Raw genomic sequence first — 14,645 nt, 5'->3', positions numbered from 1 at the left:
GGCTATTCAGGCTTTTATTTTACAGCTCCATACACATTTTAGGATTATTTGGTCTAGCTCTGTGAAAAAAGTTGATGGTATCTTGATAGGGATTGCACTGAATGTGTAGATTGCTCTAGGTAGCATAGACATTTTAATAATATTTGTTTGTCTAATCCACGAGCCTGGAACATTTTCCCATTTTCTTTGTGTCTTCCTCAAATCCTTTCATGAGTGTTCTATAGTTTTCTGAGTACAGATCCTTTGTCTCTTTGGTTAGGTTTATTCCCAGGTATCTTATGGTTTTTGGTGCAATTGTAAATGAGCTTGACTCCTTAATCTCTCTTTCCTCTGTCCCATTATTTGTGTACAGAAATGCAACTGATTTCTGTACAGTTTATCCTGCCACTTTGCTGAATTTCTGTATGCGCTCTAGCAATTTGGGGATAAAGTCTTTTGGGTTTTCCACGTGGCGTATCATGTCATCTGCAAAGAGTGAGAGTTTGGCGTCTTTACCGATTCAGATGCATTTTACTTCTTTTTGTTGTCTGACTGCTGAGGCTAGAGCTTCTAGCACCATGCTGAACAACAGTGGTGAGAGTGGCCATCCCTGTTGCATTCCTGACCTTAGGGGGAAAGGTCTAAGTTTTTCTCCATTGAGAATGGTATTCTCTGTGGGCTGTGTGTATATGGCTTTTATGATATTGTCCCTGCCTTAAAAACAAACTGCTTCTGATTTTTCTTACTGATTGCAACAGAAAGAAAGCATCTGCTGGATCAATAACTATGTACTAGGTGCCACGGATTATGCTGATTTGCTCCAATAAAGGTGCCACAACTGGCATTGTCACCAACTGAGTTTGCAATAATCTGCAATGATTTCCCAGGACCTACATACCTTTTGCAACAGCCAAACAAGTGAGTTAAATGGGGATGTGGAGAGAGACCTTCCCTGTATCCCTCAAGTCTTCAGTGGTGACACTAATCTCTGCAACTTCCCATATAGGACTTACTGTCTTTGGGGGGGGGGGGGCATTGCAAGAAGGGGAGCAGTTCCAGGAGCTTCCTTCCTACCATTATAGCTTTCATTCCACTGAGGTAGGAAACCATGTGCGATTCTGCCAGTTATCACATACACCCATTCTCACTGTACATTCTGGGACTGGAAAATAATTATAAGAGAGATCCTTTGGACCCACGGCCAGATGGATACGGACTGAGATTCCATCTGTCATCTGACTCCTTTAAGCTTGAATTGATAAACTATGAAGGCTTTGCAGGTCAGAACTACCATTTAATAACCTGTTTGCAGTTTGGGGATTTTCCCTCCCTTCCCCCAACCCACACACCCTAGGAAACTGCTTCAGGTTCCTCTGGAGGAAGCTTAGGGAAACTTCCATGGCATATTTATGTAGTCTTTTTGCAAAGGGACCTGGTGTCCCCTCAGGTGAGGGGTTGGAAACTAAATAAGACACCATGAATCCTACCAGGTGATTTGAGTTAGGCTCAGTGAATAATATCCTTTTGTCTTTTCACGCCAAGCAACATTTTAATGAACGTCCATCTATTTTTACCTAGAAACTCATCATCTACTAGTCATCATCACAGATAGCTGTTGATCAAAGAATCTTGATTCCCATTCCAGCCTGTGGCCTCCTGTGAGAATCCCATCAACACCCCCCCCAACCCACCGGCCTCTCCTGTCACAGAATCCTATATTTCGCATTGAGACTCCCCAAACAGCATTCCCCCATCCACGTATCCACCCTCCAGAGGATCAAACCGCAGAGGTCTTCATTATGCCTTAGTGAAGGAAGTGTTTTCTGGCACTTCCTGGGGAGAGAAGGGAGGAGAGCTCATCTGGAGTAGTAAACAGAACAGATCCACGGTGCCTGTGTGTCTCTGGGGTCACACGCCTGCCAATGGTAAAATATTTATGTAGTAAATATATAATAATTTTCACGTAGTATATAAATAACTTTATTTTTACTTAGATCAAGCGATGCTGGTTTCCCATTCACAGATGCAAAAATGAGGTTCCTTTAAAAATAAATTTTTTCAGTGTTCAAATAAAAAATACTAAGTAGCCAGCACAGGTTATAATAAGACATAATAATCACAGAGGCAGTACATAAATGACTATGTACATGGATGAAGTTTGGGAAAACACTGATTTAATTCAGTTTTCTCACCTATGGATGAGAAGACTCAGTGCCCAGGAGAGCAATGTTTTCTTTTCAAGTTCTAGTTGCTGTTAGAGGCTGAAGAACCCAGGCCGCAGAAGCTCCATTCAGTGTTCTCCCCCACACACCGCTCAGAGCAGTTGAGCATTCATTTGAGAACCTAACAAGAGCTATGAGACACCTTTCTTTAAAAAAAAAAAAAAAAAAGTAAATGGAAAGAATGCATAAAATTCTGCCCCAAAATTTCAGTGATTACTCAGATGGCCCAAAGGATAATCATTCAAATACCCACCAGTATATGGTAATGCATGAGCTGAAGCGAATATTCCCATGGCCCCAGACTCACAATCTGAATGTCTTTAGAACTTGAATATACTTCTCTTTGGTAAAATAAATCTCAAATACATAAAAGCTTTGAATCCCTAAACATATCCCACTTCCATCCGAAACCGCTCAGCAACTAAAGCGTTGCCTTGTACAGACAGCGTGCAGCGACCAGCCAAATGATGTCAACACAGACGGTGCTGTGTTTGGCAAAGCAGGAGACCAAACCAGAAGTTTAGACAATTCCTTTCTTCCATAAGCACCAGAGACTGGAGAAAGAGCAGAAGTATCCCACAGCAACCACATGGCTTGGAAGCCAGACGTTAGAAACACAATCCCCAAGCACTGAGAAACGGTCATTATGGGGCCGTTGGTCATAACACGCTTGCTGATGCCTTCAGCTTTCCGCTGCACTTTCATCTTTCCCCCAGCTTCAGCAGCTTTCGACTCAGAGACCCACCTAACAACAGGGTTGAAAATGACTTAAAGATTAGCTGCAGTGAGTGCAGGGAAGGAAATGAGTGTGGGTTTCCCAGAGTGGATGGGGATTTACATTCTAATTTATTCACAAACTAGAAATGTGCAGGTGATATTTAAAGATGGGTTTGGAGAAACTGACATAAAAAAGGTCAACCCTAGAGTTAAGTGTCTGGCACACTCTGAACATCATTTCAACGTGACCGTCTAGGACAATGCGGTCTCTGTGCAGCGAGGAGGGCTGTGCCCAGGAGAACCAAAGTTACGGCGACACAGGGAGCAGCCCTGGCAAAAATGGAAGACAGAGAGGAAGAGGGAAAGAGAGAAGGAAGGAAAGAGAGACAGAGAGAGAGAGAATGGGAGGGAGGGAGGAAGGAAGGAAGGAAAGAAGGAAGTAAGAAGGGAAGGAAAGGAAAAAGGAAGGGAGGAAGAAACCCTGACTGAGAGGGTCTCTCTGTCTGGGATTTCTAGGGCTTTCCTTCGTTATCCACCCAGTGCACGAATATGCCAAGTGAGCTACTTTCAAGCCAAGTTTATGAAATGCAGTTTTCTCTTTAACAGCAGATTTTCAAAAACATAGTATTTGCTTTTTTTTTTTTTCAGTTTTAGAAACGTTAGCACAAAGCATACATTTTTGTGGACGACACCACAGCAGGTCGAAGGACTGTACCCTAGCCCAGGCTTCTGGAAAACATGTTTGCTCAACAAAGCTTCCAGCGAACACCATGCATGAAGTCCTGTTCTAGGCATTAGGAAAACAGCAGCGAACAGAAGGTCAAACGTGTGATACAGTGTCAAGCAATGACAAGCCCTGTGATGAAAGCCAAAGCAGGGGGAGGGAAGAAAGAGGAAGAAGGGACGACAGGGTGGTCGGGGAGCGCTCTCTGAGGAGGGGACATTTGAATGCAATGGTTTCAAAACTGAAAGGTCCTTAGAGAAAAACTAGTCATATACACACTTTTCAAATCTTAAAAATAGAACACTGAATTCTAAAGAAGCTGAGTAACTTGCTCAAGGTGACACAGAGGAGACTATGGGACCCACAGTTGGAAGCCAGCCTGAAGGAAGCATTTCTAGTCTGGTATTCTCTGCTACCTTCCACCACAGTCTAAGGCACCTTCCTAGTCTGGGTGTTATACAGATGAAAGAAAACACATAGATTAACCCTAACTTTATGCCTGGATTTCATCTGAACTTGAAAACTTTAGTTCTTACACAAATACTATACAGCAATAGAACATAGTAGTCTAAATCCCAATTCTGTCCTTCCTGACCGTGACCCCATTAACCTTAACTTAACCTCTCTGTGCCACAACTTCCTTATTGAAAACAAAACACTCAAGGTTAAAAGAGGTAATGACTTGCATATTAGGAACCCAATAAATACTAGGTATCGCTGTGCTTTTTAGAACTGCTGATGTATGTAATATCATCTATCATGACGACTATAGCAATGAACTATGTGTTTCATATTTGTTTAAAATCTGCCTCCCCTGCTAGCTCTCTGCTGGATAAGCTCTCTGGTGGCAGGACTCTATTTGTCTTGTTTCCCTCAGTGTTCCCAGACCCCAGAACAGTACCTGACGCAGAATGTGCTCAATAAGCATATACTGAATAAATTAATGAGTTTAAAATGGACGATTACCATAGTCATTGGAAAGGTAAAGCTGATGAGACTTTTGCCAGGAAAAACTGCCAAATCCCACTTTGACTGGATGAGGATTTAATGTAGAACTTGTTATTCGTTGTCACAAGAGAGGGCTTTAAGTAAGCCATAGCCTGGCTTTACTTTACATAAGCAGCTTCGTCTTTGTGGCCCCTACTTCATATTCCCCACACCCACGTATCAGAAGAAGTAAGCTTAGGTAAGCAGCTGCAATGTCCTAAATCCATTCAGCTAAGATGTTCTGAAAACCTTCTTGGCCCTGGCACTTTGTCTAGCCCCTAGAGATACAATGGCACCAAGACGAATCGGTCATTCAGATGCTGTGGGTAAGGCTCCGATCTAGAAAAGGACTCAAAGGACAGAAAAGTTGACTGTGCTGGGAGAGAAGAGGGAAGTTTCACAGAGGAGGGGATTCTTAAGCTGGCTTTGGTAAGATACAGTTTTCCAAGTGGAAGAAGAAAAGCAGGAGCTCTAGGCTCGGGAAACCACATGTGCAGATGGGCAAATCTGCGGAGAAGAAATAGAACAATATGGCAAGAAGTATCACGATGTCAGGAAAAATTCTGCAGTGCTATGTTAGGAAAAACAGGAAAAGGCAGATGGTGACTTTTATGCTAAGCTAAGGAGTTTTTATTTTGTTCTGCAGCTCCCAGAGAAGGGTGTTATACGACAGGAACAGGCTTGAGTGAAATGAACCCTGATGGTTGGGTGGTAGGCTGGAGGGTGTCCTTGGTTGGGGCATGGTTGGAGGCACGTACCCAGTTAGGGTTGTTCTGTCCTCTGAGTCTTTCTTCCTGTCTCTGGTCTCTCTGTCTTCCTAATGTGTGCTTGTGAGTGTGTTTGTGTACAAACCCTGGGTTGTATACCTCTCTTGGCCTCTTGCTCTCTTTGGCTCTCTGCTTTCTCTCATTCTCTCTCTCCCTCTCTTGCTCTCTCTCTCCATCGCTCTGTCTCTCCCATGGTCATTATTTGATGTTATTGAGGCTCAAACACAGAATATAGCATCAGTTGCTAGGAGTTGCTCAAAACAAAATATCATGTGGTGAAATGGGCACCACATTGAAAGTCAAGGCACCCAAACACTGAGACCAACCTGCAACGAAACCCTAGAAAAACATGTAGTCTCTCTAGGTTTTAGTTCCTTCATCTAGCCAATAATGGGGATAAATTACTAGATTTTATTTAATTCCACAAGTATCTACTGAGGGCCTGCTATGTTCTAGGTGCTAGGGATTTAGTAATGGAAACATAGACAAAGGTCCCTGCCTTTATTGTAAAGGAAAGACAGACAACAAAATTTAAGTTGGGAAAATATGAGTGAATTGATGATAAGTACAATAGGAAAAAAATAAAGCAGAAAGGGAATTACGGAAGGTGATGGGATGACAATTTTCATTATGTAAACCATCACTGAGAAGGTAGCATTTTTGTGAAAGACCCAAAGGAAGCAAGAGTGTGAGCCATGTCAACTCTGGGAAAAAACATTCCAACCAAAGGGCACTGCCAGTGCAAAGGTCCTGAGGCAGAAGCACACCTGTATCATGATAAAGTAACAAGAGAAGGATGGCTGGAGCAGAGGAAGGATAGAAGGCTGGAGGAGATGGACATCAAGTGAGATCAGATCACATGAGAACTTGTAGCCATGTAGGACTATCTTTAATGCAGGCTACGATAAGGAAGGTCCTGATCTGACTTATATATGTCATGTGTCACTCTGGCTGTTGATTTGAGAACAAAGTGAAGGGGAGCAAGAAGCAGAGCAACTGCTAAGGTGGTAAGACCGCGCCAGAGTGGATGGACGTGGTGCAAAATGTCTGATTCTGGATCTGTTTTGAAGGGAGAGCTGACAGGATTTGTCCAGGACTCGGAGAAGGGCCAAGGACGACCCCAAGGTTTTAGGTTTGTGAAACTAGAAAGATGCAGACACACCCCTTCAGGTGATTCTAAAGTATCTTCTGACTCTGAAACTCTATGACTTGAGAAGCTTCTTCTCTTTTTTCTGTGGTTGGAAACTACCATTCAATTAGAAACTAGTTCTTAAAAAACTGAAAATATATGATATCTTTTTAAAATTATTTTCTCTCTTCAGAAGCTTTATAACAAAAAAAATCTGTGACAAAAGCCTTTCTTTAACAATAATAAAAGAAAAATATCCATTGTTTAGAACCCCAATCTTTTCCAGTTACTTATCCTTTGAACACTAAATGATACTGGGTCCCTACATTTCTTGTAGATAAGGCAACTATTGAATTGCTACTGGGCCTAGAATGATCCCGTCATCATCAGAGGAAAGTAAAAGAACCAAGGCGGGACTAAGGCCAGAAACAGGGGGAAGTTGCCTGCAGGGAACACTTACTAACTCTGGTGGCCTCAGTCAAGTGGTACCCCTTCTGCTGCTGTTTGCCCAGCCCTGGGGTGATGATTCACAGCAAATGGAAAATGGGGACAGACAGGCCTCATGTGCAAACCCACACTCTGTCTGTGGAGCCTCAGCTCATGTTTGTTTCTTAATCACCCAGAGCCTCAGTCCCTGTAATCGTGAAATATCTACCATTCAGAGTTTGAGCAGAAAGCAGTATATCTGAAGTACATAATTGATCCCTAAGTCACGTGCCAAACCAATGAGGGTCAACCCCTTGGGATCCAAGGAGCTGATCTAACATCCTGTGGGTGGGCTTCTCAGGTTCATTCACTGTGAACAGGTGGGTGAATGCGGGTGGTGATGGGTGGGAAGGGAACCCACGCTACACAAAAGCCACGAACAGAGGGCTGCCCTCCATATATGTGAGCCTGTTGAGGGAAAAGAGTTTGAAAGGTACGCACCGTTTCAATGTAGTTGTGTCAGTGTAAATGCCAGCCTTTTCTGGAAAAAGTGATTAGATGATGTCTGGTAAGAAATGATGTGATAGACTCAATAAGCTTCAACTTACTCAATTATCTCGTCTGCTCTAACTGCTCATTTAAAAGCTGATTCATCTCGCCCATCATGCATTACATTCCCAATGCAAAGAGATAGCCTCTTGCTTTCAAAAGAAGGAAAGGGTTTTTGGTTGTTGTTGTTTTTGTTTTTTTGTTTTTTTACTTTCCATGCAATTGAAATTTAAAAAGCCATACTTTGTGTTGGTATTTGAGATCGAAACTTCACAAACCCACTTCATTTAAGTTCACATCCCACTTCATTTCTCCAGACAAGTCCTTTATAAAATCTTGGTCCTGGTGTCTTGACACCATGGGTGAAAAAATGCATACTGTGTAAGTCTCCACTATTTAGAGTGACAGGGTTAACCACAAGCAGAGCTGGGTTCAAATCCCCATTCTACCACTTAGTCTTGTGGCAGTGAGTAAATTTCATTAAGATTTCATTTTTTCAATCGTGAACTCTTGGTGGGAGGATCATAGTTGTTATCTCAGAGGGTTTTTGTGAAAATTAGTTAAGAAAAATCATCTAAAGCACTTAGCACAGTGCCCAGCATGTAGTCTGTGAAGTTATTACTGTTATCTCTATTCTAAAGTTTTATTACTATAAAAGAATGGTAATTAGGCTGGGTTTGTGGTCACTATTTTATCTCGTGAATTAAATTTTTATAACTTATCTTTCTCAAAAGATACTTTAGACGACAGCAAGAAATAGTAAGAAGGTTAGTAAAATTAGAAGGTCTAGACGTGAGCAGAAAGGAAGTACAGACTCAACATAGGGTCACAGGTGGGTTCACCATTACATTTATGAAGCACAGGGCCATTCCCCCCTTAGAGGGCCCCAGGCAATGTGTTCACATGACCATGAGTTTTTTTTTTAAACTTGCACAAGATTAGCTGAAACTGCTGTTTCTTTTGACTCTCGTGGTCCCTCAGTTGTGTTTCAGCTCTCTCTTTCTCCCTCCAGACTTCACCAATTGCTGTTCTCTGCCCTGCCTCCTTTCCTATGCTCTTCTGGCCACCTTCAACTCAGAGAACAGGTAACAGCTCGTATCTCACTTCCTCTGGGATGCTTTCCATAAATCGCTCTTATGTGCTCGGAACTTCCCAACTTTATTTCTCGTTACACAGTATCTCACCTGATCCTAGAGAGTCTAGATCTACTGTTGGGTAAATAGCTCCTGGAAGATATAAACTATCTATGGTGCTCACCATTCTAACACCACTCACTTGCACTGTGCCCAACATACATGGGCACTTAATAAAGGCAGATTTCCTATGTCTGTCTCATTTGTGAGCTTTAGTGTTACTTAATGAAGGTGATTTTTTAATGGTTTATTTATTTATTTTTTCAGCGTAACAGTATTCATTGTTTTTTGCACAACACCCAGTGCTCCATGCAACACGTGCCCTCCCTATTACCCACCACCTGGTTCCCCCAACCTCCCACCTCCGCCCCTTCAAAACCCTCAGATTGTTTTTCAGAGTCCATAGTCTCTCATGGTTCACCTCCCCTTCCAATTTCCCTCAACTTCCTTCTCCTCTCCATCTCCCAATGTCCTCTATGTCATTTGCTATGCTCCACAAATAAGTGAAACCATATGATACTTGACTCTCTCTGCTTGACTTATTTCACTCAGCATAATCTCTTCCAGTCCCGTCCATGTTGCTACAAAAGTTGGGTATTCATCCTTTTTTTTTTATAAACATATAATGTATTTTTATCCCCAGGGGTACAGGTCTGTGAATCATCAGGTTTACACACTTCACAGCACTCACGATAGCACATACCCTCCCCAATGTCCATAACCCTCTCCCCCTCTGCCAACCGCAACTCCCTCCAGCAACCCCCAGTTTGTTTTGTGAGATTAAGAGTCATTTATGATTTGTCTCCCTCCCAATCCCATCTTGTATCATATGATCTCCCTGATATGAGGACGCGGAGATGCAACATGGGGGGTTCGGGGGATAGGAGAAGAATAAATGAAGGTGATTTTTTAAAGGAGTAAGTTAATCTAAAAGCATGGGCTACTGATAGTATGATTGATCCAGGGACAAATCTCAGACTTTCCAGGAGCCTCGAGAGCTCTTTTTCCAAAACCACTTTCCTCAATCAGGCATTTCATCAGAACTGCACTGCAACTATTTTAGGATTCTCTTAGACCGAATGTCCAGCCCACTAATATTCTATTTTGCTGGGAGAGAACAATATGCTTGGGAAAACAAATGGGTTTTTGTTAAAGAAACTGAAATACTGTGAAGTCTAATGACATTCCCAAAGTCCCAGGGTTGGCGAGTCATCTATCAAGAACTAGAAGCTAGATAGTCTGACTTCCTATGACTTTTCTCCATAGTTCACATTGAGACACTGGCAACCTTTGTTTTGAAAGGAAAAGCTATAAAATCTCTATCTTCCCATTATTGCTTCAATTCAGGCCAAGGCAGCACAGAGTGGAGGACAAAACAGGGGCCCTGAAAGCAGACTATCTGGCTTTAGCCATTAATGGCTGTAGAACCATGAGCAAACTATTTGATCCTTCTGTATGTTGGTTTCCTTATAGTAAAACGTGTGTCATAATAGAAGCTATCTCATAAGAATGTGATTAGGAATAAATAAGTTAATCCATAAAAGGTGCTTAAAACAGCTCTCAACATACACAGCAAATGGTCAACAAATAAATTATTTCTACCCTGAGACAAGATCACAACCAGCTCAAATAAGGTATAAGAAGTAGAAAAACATTTAACCCATATGAAGGACATGGGTAGGAGTCAGGTGCTGTTCTTAAGCACAGTGTAGACATTATGCAGTATTTTGAACCCCGAGGACTGTGTTCTTAGCCACTGGGTTACATTTTCTCCTCCAGGTGAAGAGAGATGATAGAGAACAAGATAGTCTCCCAAGATTCCGAATCATTTTATAACTGATCTTGAGTACATACAAGACAGTTATGACTCAGAGTTTCAAGAAGTAAACATTACCTCGGAGTGTGGTCCAAATAAATAGGCACCCGCCAGCAGGAACTCATGGATAATCACAGAATAACTCCTGGACTTGAAGGCCAAAAAGCTACACTTCAACTGGATAAATCTGGTCAACTTTACAATCCCATTTTTTTTCTATATTTTATTTATGTATGTTTGGTTGCTCCGGGGGGAGCAAGAGCAGGGAGGGGGCATATTTGTTTTCCACTTTTGCTTTGTTTTTTAATGAATAAGCCTGGTGAGGTGAACCATTCCTCAGGAAGTGTTAAAGCAGCTATTAAGCAAGCTCTAATCATGATCGTGGGTAACATCTATCTATTTATAAGATTTATTTGAGCTATATGCTATGAACTTTAAAGATTTTTTTAAATTTATTTATTGATAGAGAGAGAGGGAACACAAGCAGGGGGAGTGTGAGAGGGAGAAGCAGGCTTAAGCCCCATGCAGGGCTCCATCCCAGGACCCTGGGATCATGACCGCTGAAGGCAGACACTTAATGACTGAACCACCCAGGAGCCCCTATGCTATGAACTTTCAATGAATTATCTCATTGAATTCTTACCCAACTAATGAAGGAAATACTGTTATTAGTTTCCACTTTACAAATGAAGAAACTAAAGAAACTAAAGCTTAATAAGATTAATTCAGGGACACATGGGTGGCTCAGTCAGTTAAGCGGCAGCCTTCGGCCCAAGTCATGATCCCAGGCTCCTGGGATCGAGTCCCTCTTTGGGCTCCCAGCTCTGCGTGGAGCCTGCCTCTCCCTCTGCCTGCTGCTCCCTCTGCTTGTGCTTGTTTTCTCTATCTCTGACAAAAATAATAAATACAACCTTTAAAAAAAGAAAAGATTCATTCACTTGACCAAGTTTTTTGAAACAAGAAAGTCATAGAAGTCGGAAGTTTGGACCCGACGCTGAGTTTTGACTGGGAAAATTTCCTACCCTGGTATCTTGTGCAGGAAGACTGGGCACCTAAGCTGGGGCTTCCCATGAAGAGGCCACTCAGGAAATGTTTGTAGATTAAAACACTATCAGCCATTTAATCTGCAAGAGCTCAAGAGCAACTTCTCTTGGCTGTGACCGAAGAGTGTCTCACGTTTAGAGCAATAGGAGCCCTTCCAGAGAGGAGTCGAGGTTGTGCACACTTAGAGATTATCTGGCCACCAGTAACAAATTCCTAAAGCTCTATTCATCTCAAGTGTTTCATTCAAGAATGCTGCAGTGTTAGAATGTTCTACTAATAATAATTCATAGAACTTCAGGTCCACGGTTGTGCTTAGAGGATGATCTATTTTCTCTGAGAATTCTCACTGCCTTTACTCCTTGAGTCCTTAGTAAATCATTACAAGGTTAATGTTAATGATAGTGGAATTAAAATAAAATAAATAAGATAAAATAAATCATTACAAAGTGTAATTGGAACCAATTACATCAGTCACTGATCATTCTGTGCCTACTAAGCGCTAGGCCCTTTGCATGCATTATTTAATTACTTCTTAGAAGAAACATATTATCCCCATTTTGTTAAACGGAGAAACTAACAATTGGATATTTGTGGAAGGTTTAAACTCAGGCCTGCCAACTCCAAAGCCTGGCCTCTTTTTACCATATCTACAGTAAGAAATCAAAAGACTTTTCTGTTCCTACTGGCTTCACATCTAGGACAATGAGAGAATCTTAATAATTGGAGGCAAAAAAAAAAAAAAAAAAGTGGAGAGGTCAGAGACCGCTGGAGGATATGGGGGGAAAAAAAAGCATTTACACCCAAACACACAAATTCTTTCACACAATTTCCTACATTTACAGATCCCAGTTAAGAGGTTAAGACTTGTCTTATGGGGGCACCTGGGTGGCTCAGTGGTTTAAGCCTCTGCCTTCGGCTCAGGTCATGATCCCAGGGTGCTGGGATCGAGTCCCGCATCGGGCTCTCTGCTTGGCGGGGAGCCTGCTTCCTCCTCTCTCTCTCTCTCTCTCTCTCTGCTTGCCTCTCTGCCTACTTGTGATCTCTCTCTGTCAAATAAATAAATAAAATCTTTAAAAAAAAAAAAAAGACTTGTCTTATGGACAAGAGGGGAAACAGAGAAAAAAGAAAGGAGAAATGCTTAAATTTTTTTAAAAGTCAAACCATTAACATGTTTACTACTAGTAGTAATTGTCTGAAAGGGAAAATTTTTTAATAAAATCAGCAGAGATGACCAGAGTCAAAGGGAAAGTTCACATATGACTGGTTTCAAAATATTTTATGAAGTTAAGCACTTTTTCAGTGTTTTGAAAGAAAAAAGAGACTTGATTTTTCCTCCATCCTACCCACCAATACTAAAAATTCACCCATTCAGTAGCTCAGCTGAATTTAAAACGTGAATTATCTCATGGCCACTAACCAACCTTGTGGCAGAGGGAACTAGGGTAACTAAAGAAAACGGTCAAAAGTAGGGGTACCTGTCTGGCTCAGTCGGTGGAACATGTAACTCCTGATCTCGGGTCATGAGTTCAAGCCCCACACTGGGCTTAGATCTTACTTAAAAAAATAAAAAGAGTAAAGTTTAGTGGCAACTCAAAATAACCTAAATGGCTCAGGCCAACATCAAAACTCCAGTCTCTCCAAACCATAAGAGACCCTTAATCTCACAAAACAAACTGAGGGTTGGGGCGCCTGGGTGGCTCAGTGGGTTAGAGCCTCTGCCTTCGGCTCAGGTCATGATCTCAGGGTCCTGGGATCGAGCCCCGCATCGGGCTCTCTGCTCCTCAGGGAGCCTGCTTCTTCCTCTCTCTGCCTGCCTCTCTGCCTAGTTGTGATTTCTCTCTGTCAAATAAAAAAAAAAAAAAAAAAAAAAAAAAACTGAGGGTTGCTGGGGATGAGGGGGTAGGGAGAGGGTGGTGGGGGTTATGGACATTGGGGAGGGTATGTGCTATAGTGAGTGCTGTGAAGTGTGTAAGCCTGATGATTCACAGACCTGTGCCCCTGGGGCTAATAATACATTACATGTTAATTAAAAAATTTTTTAAAAATCTAATCTAAAAAAAGGGGAGGGTCAGCTCGGTGGCTCAGTGGGTTAAGCTTCTGTCTTCAGTTCAGGTCATGAGCTCAGGATCCTGGGATCCAGCCCCGCATTGGGCTCTCTGCTCAGCAGGGAGATTGCTTCCCCCTCTCTCTCTGCCTGTCTCTCTGCCTACTTGTGATCTCTGTCTCTCTAATAAATAAATAAAATCTTTAAAAAACCAACAAACAAACTCCAGTCTTTCAGTGAAAGGTGCAGGCAGAGGCCGTCATCCAGCTCCACGATCCCCGTTTCACCTCCGTGAATACCCTGTCCCCTCGGTGTCCTACCACTTGCAAATTCATCTCAGCGTATGCACAGTACAGACAGAATTACAGCTGCTCCTCGCTGCCTACAAAATCAAAGACAGACCGGCACTTGCAGCAGATGGACCTTTGTACATCTTGGAGACACACAGACTTAAAAGACCTTTAGAACTCAAATGAAAGGCAAATATTCTGGTGCAATTTTATTCTGTGTGGTACCAAATTCAGGGAGATGGTGGGAGGGGGAGGGGGTGCTCGGAAATGGGGGGTTATTTGACCCAAGAGGGAGGACACGGCACCCCGGACGCCTTGGAAGAACAGCAGCGCCCTGTGGAACCGCTGGAGGAAATGACGTGCCCAGTCTTACCAGGTCGGAACAGTTTGGGGCAACATTCTTAATTTTTAAATGCCAACATGAAAATATGCAAAGATCCCCACAACAAATTTTTTTTCTCTTGTGGAGCCATAAGAGAGCAGGAGAATCCACGGACAACAAAGAGAGCAAAGTTGCTCCTATGAATGAAAAGTCACTTCCCCATTTATTTAGAAGTGAAATCTTTGTTATAAAAAGTCAGGTTTCAAAAAACATCCATCACATAACCCCTTCATTGAATTCCTCAAATCATAGTTTCAGGAAGTTGTATCATCACTAATACCTGAGAGTTCATTTATCATTTTGCCCTTCTGTTCCAAATGCTGAATCCCAAGGGACTGAATATATTTGACTTCAAAAAGATGTTTTTGTTGGGGTGCCTGGGAGGCTCAGTGGGTTAAGCCTCTGCCTTTGGCTTGGGTAGTGATCTCAGGGTCCT

This window comes from Meles meles, chromosome 2 (genome assembly GCF_922984935.1).
Source record: "Meles meles chromosome 2, mMelMel3.1 paternal haplotype, whole genome shotgun sequence".
In the NCBI taxonomy this organism is placed as follows: domain Eukaryota; kingdom Metazoa; phylum Chordata; class Mammalia; order Carnivora; family Mustelidae; genus Meles; species Meles meles.
This window is presented reverse-complemented; position numbering follows the sequence as displayed.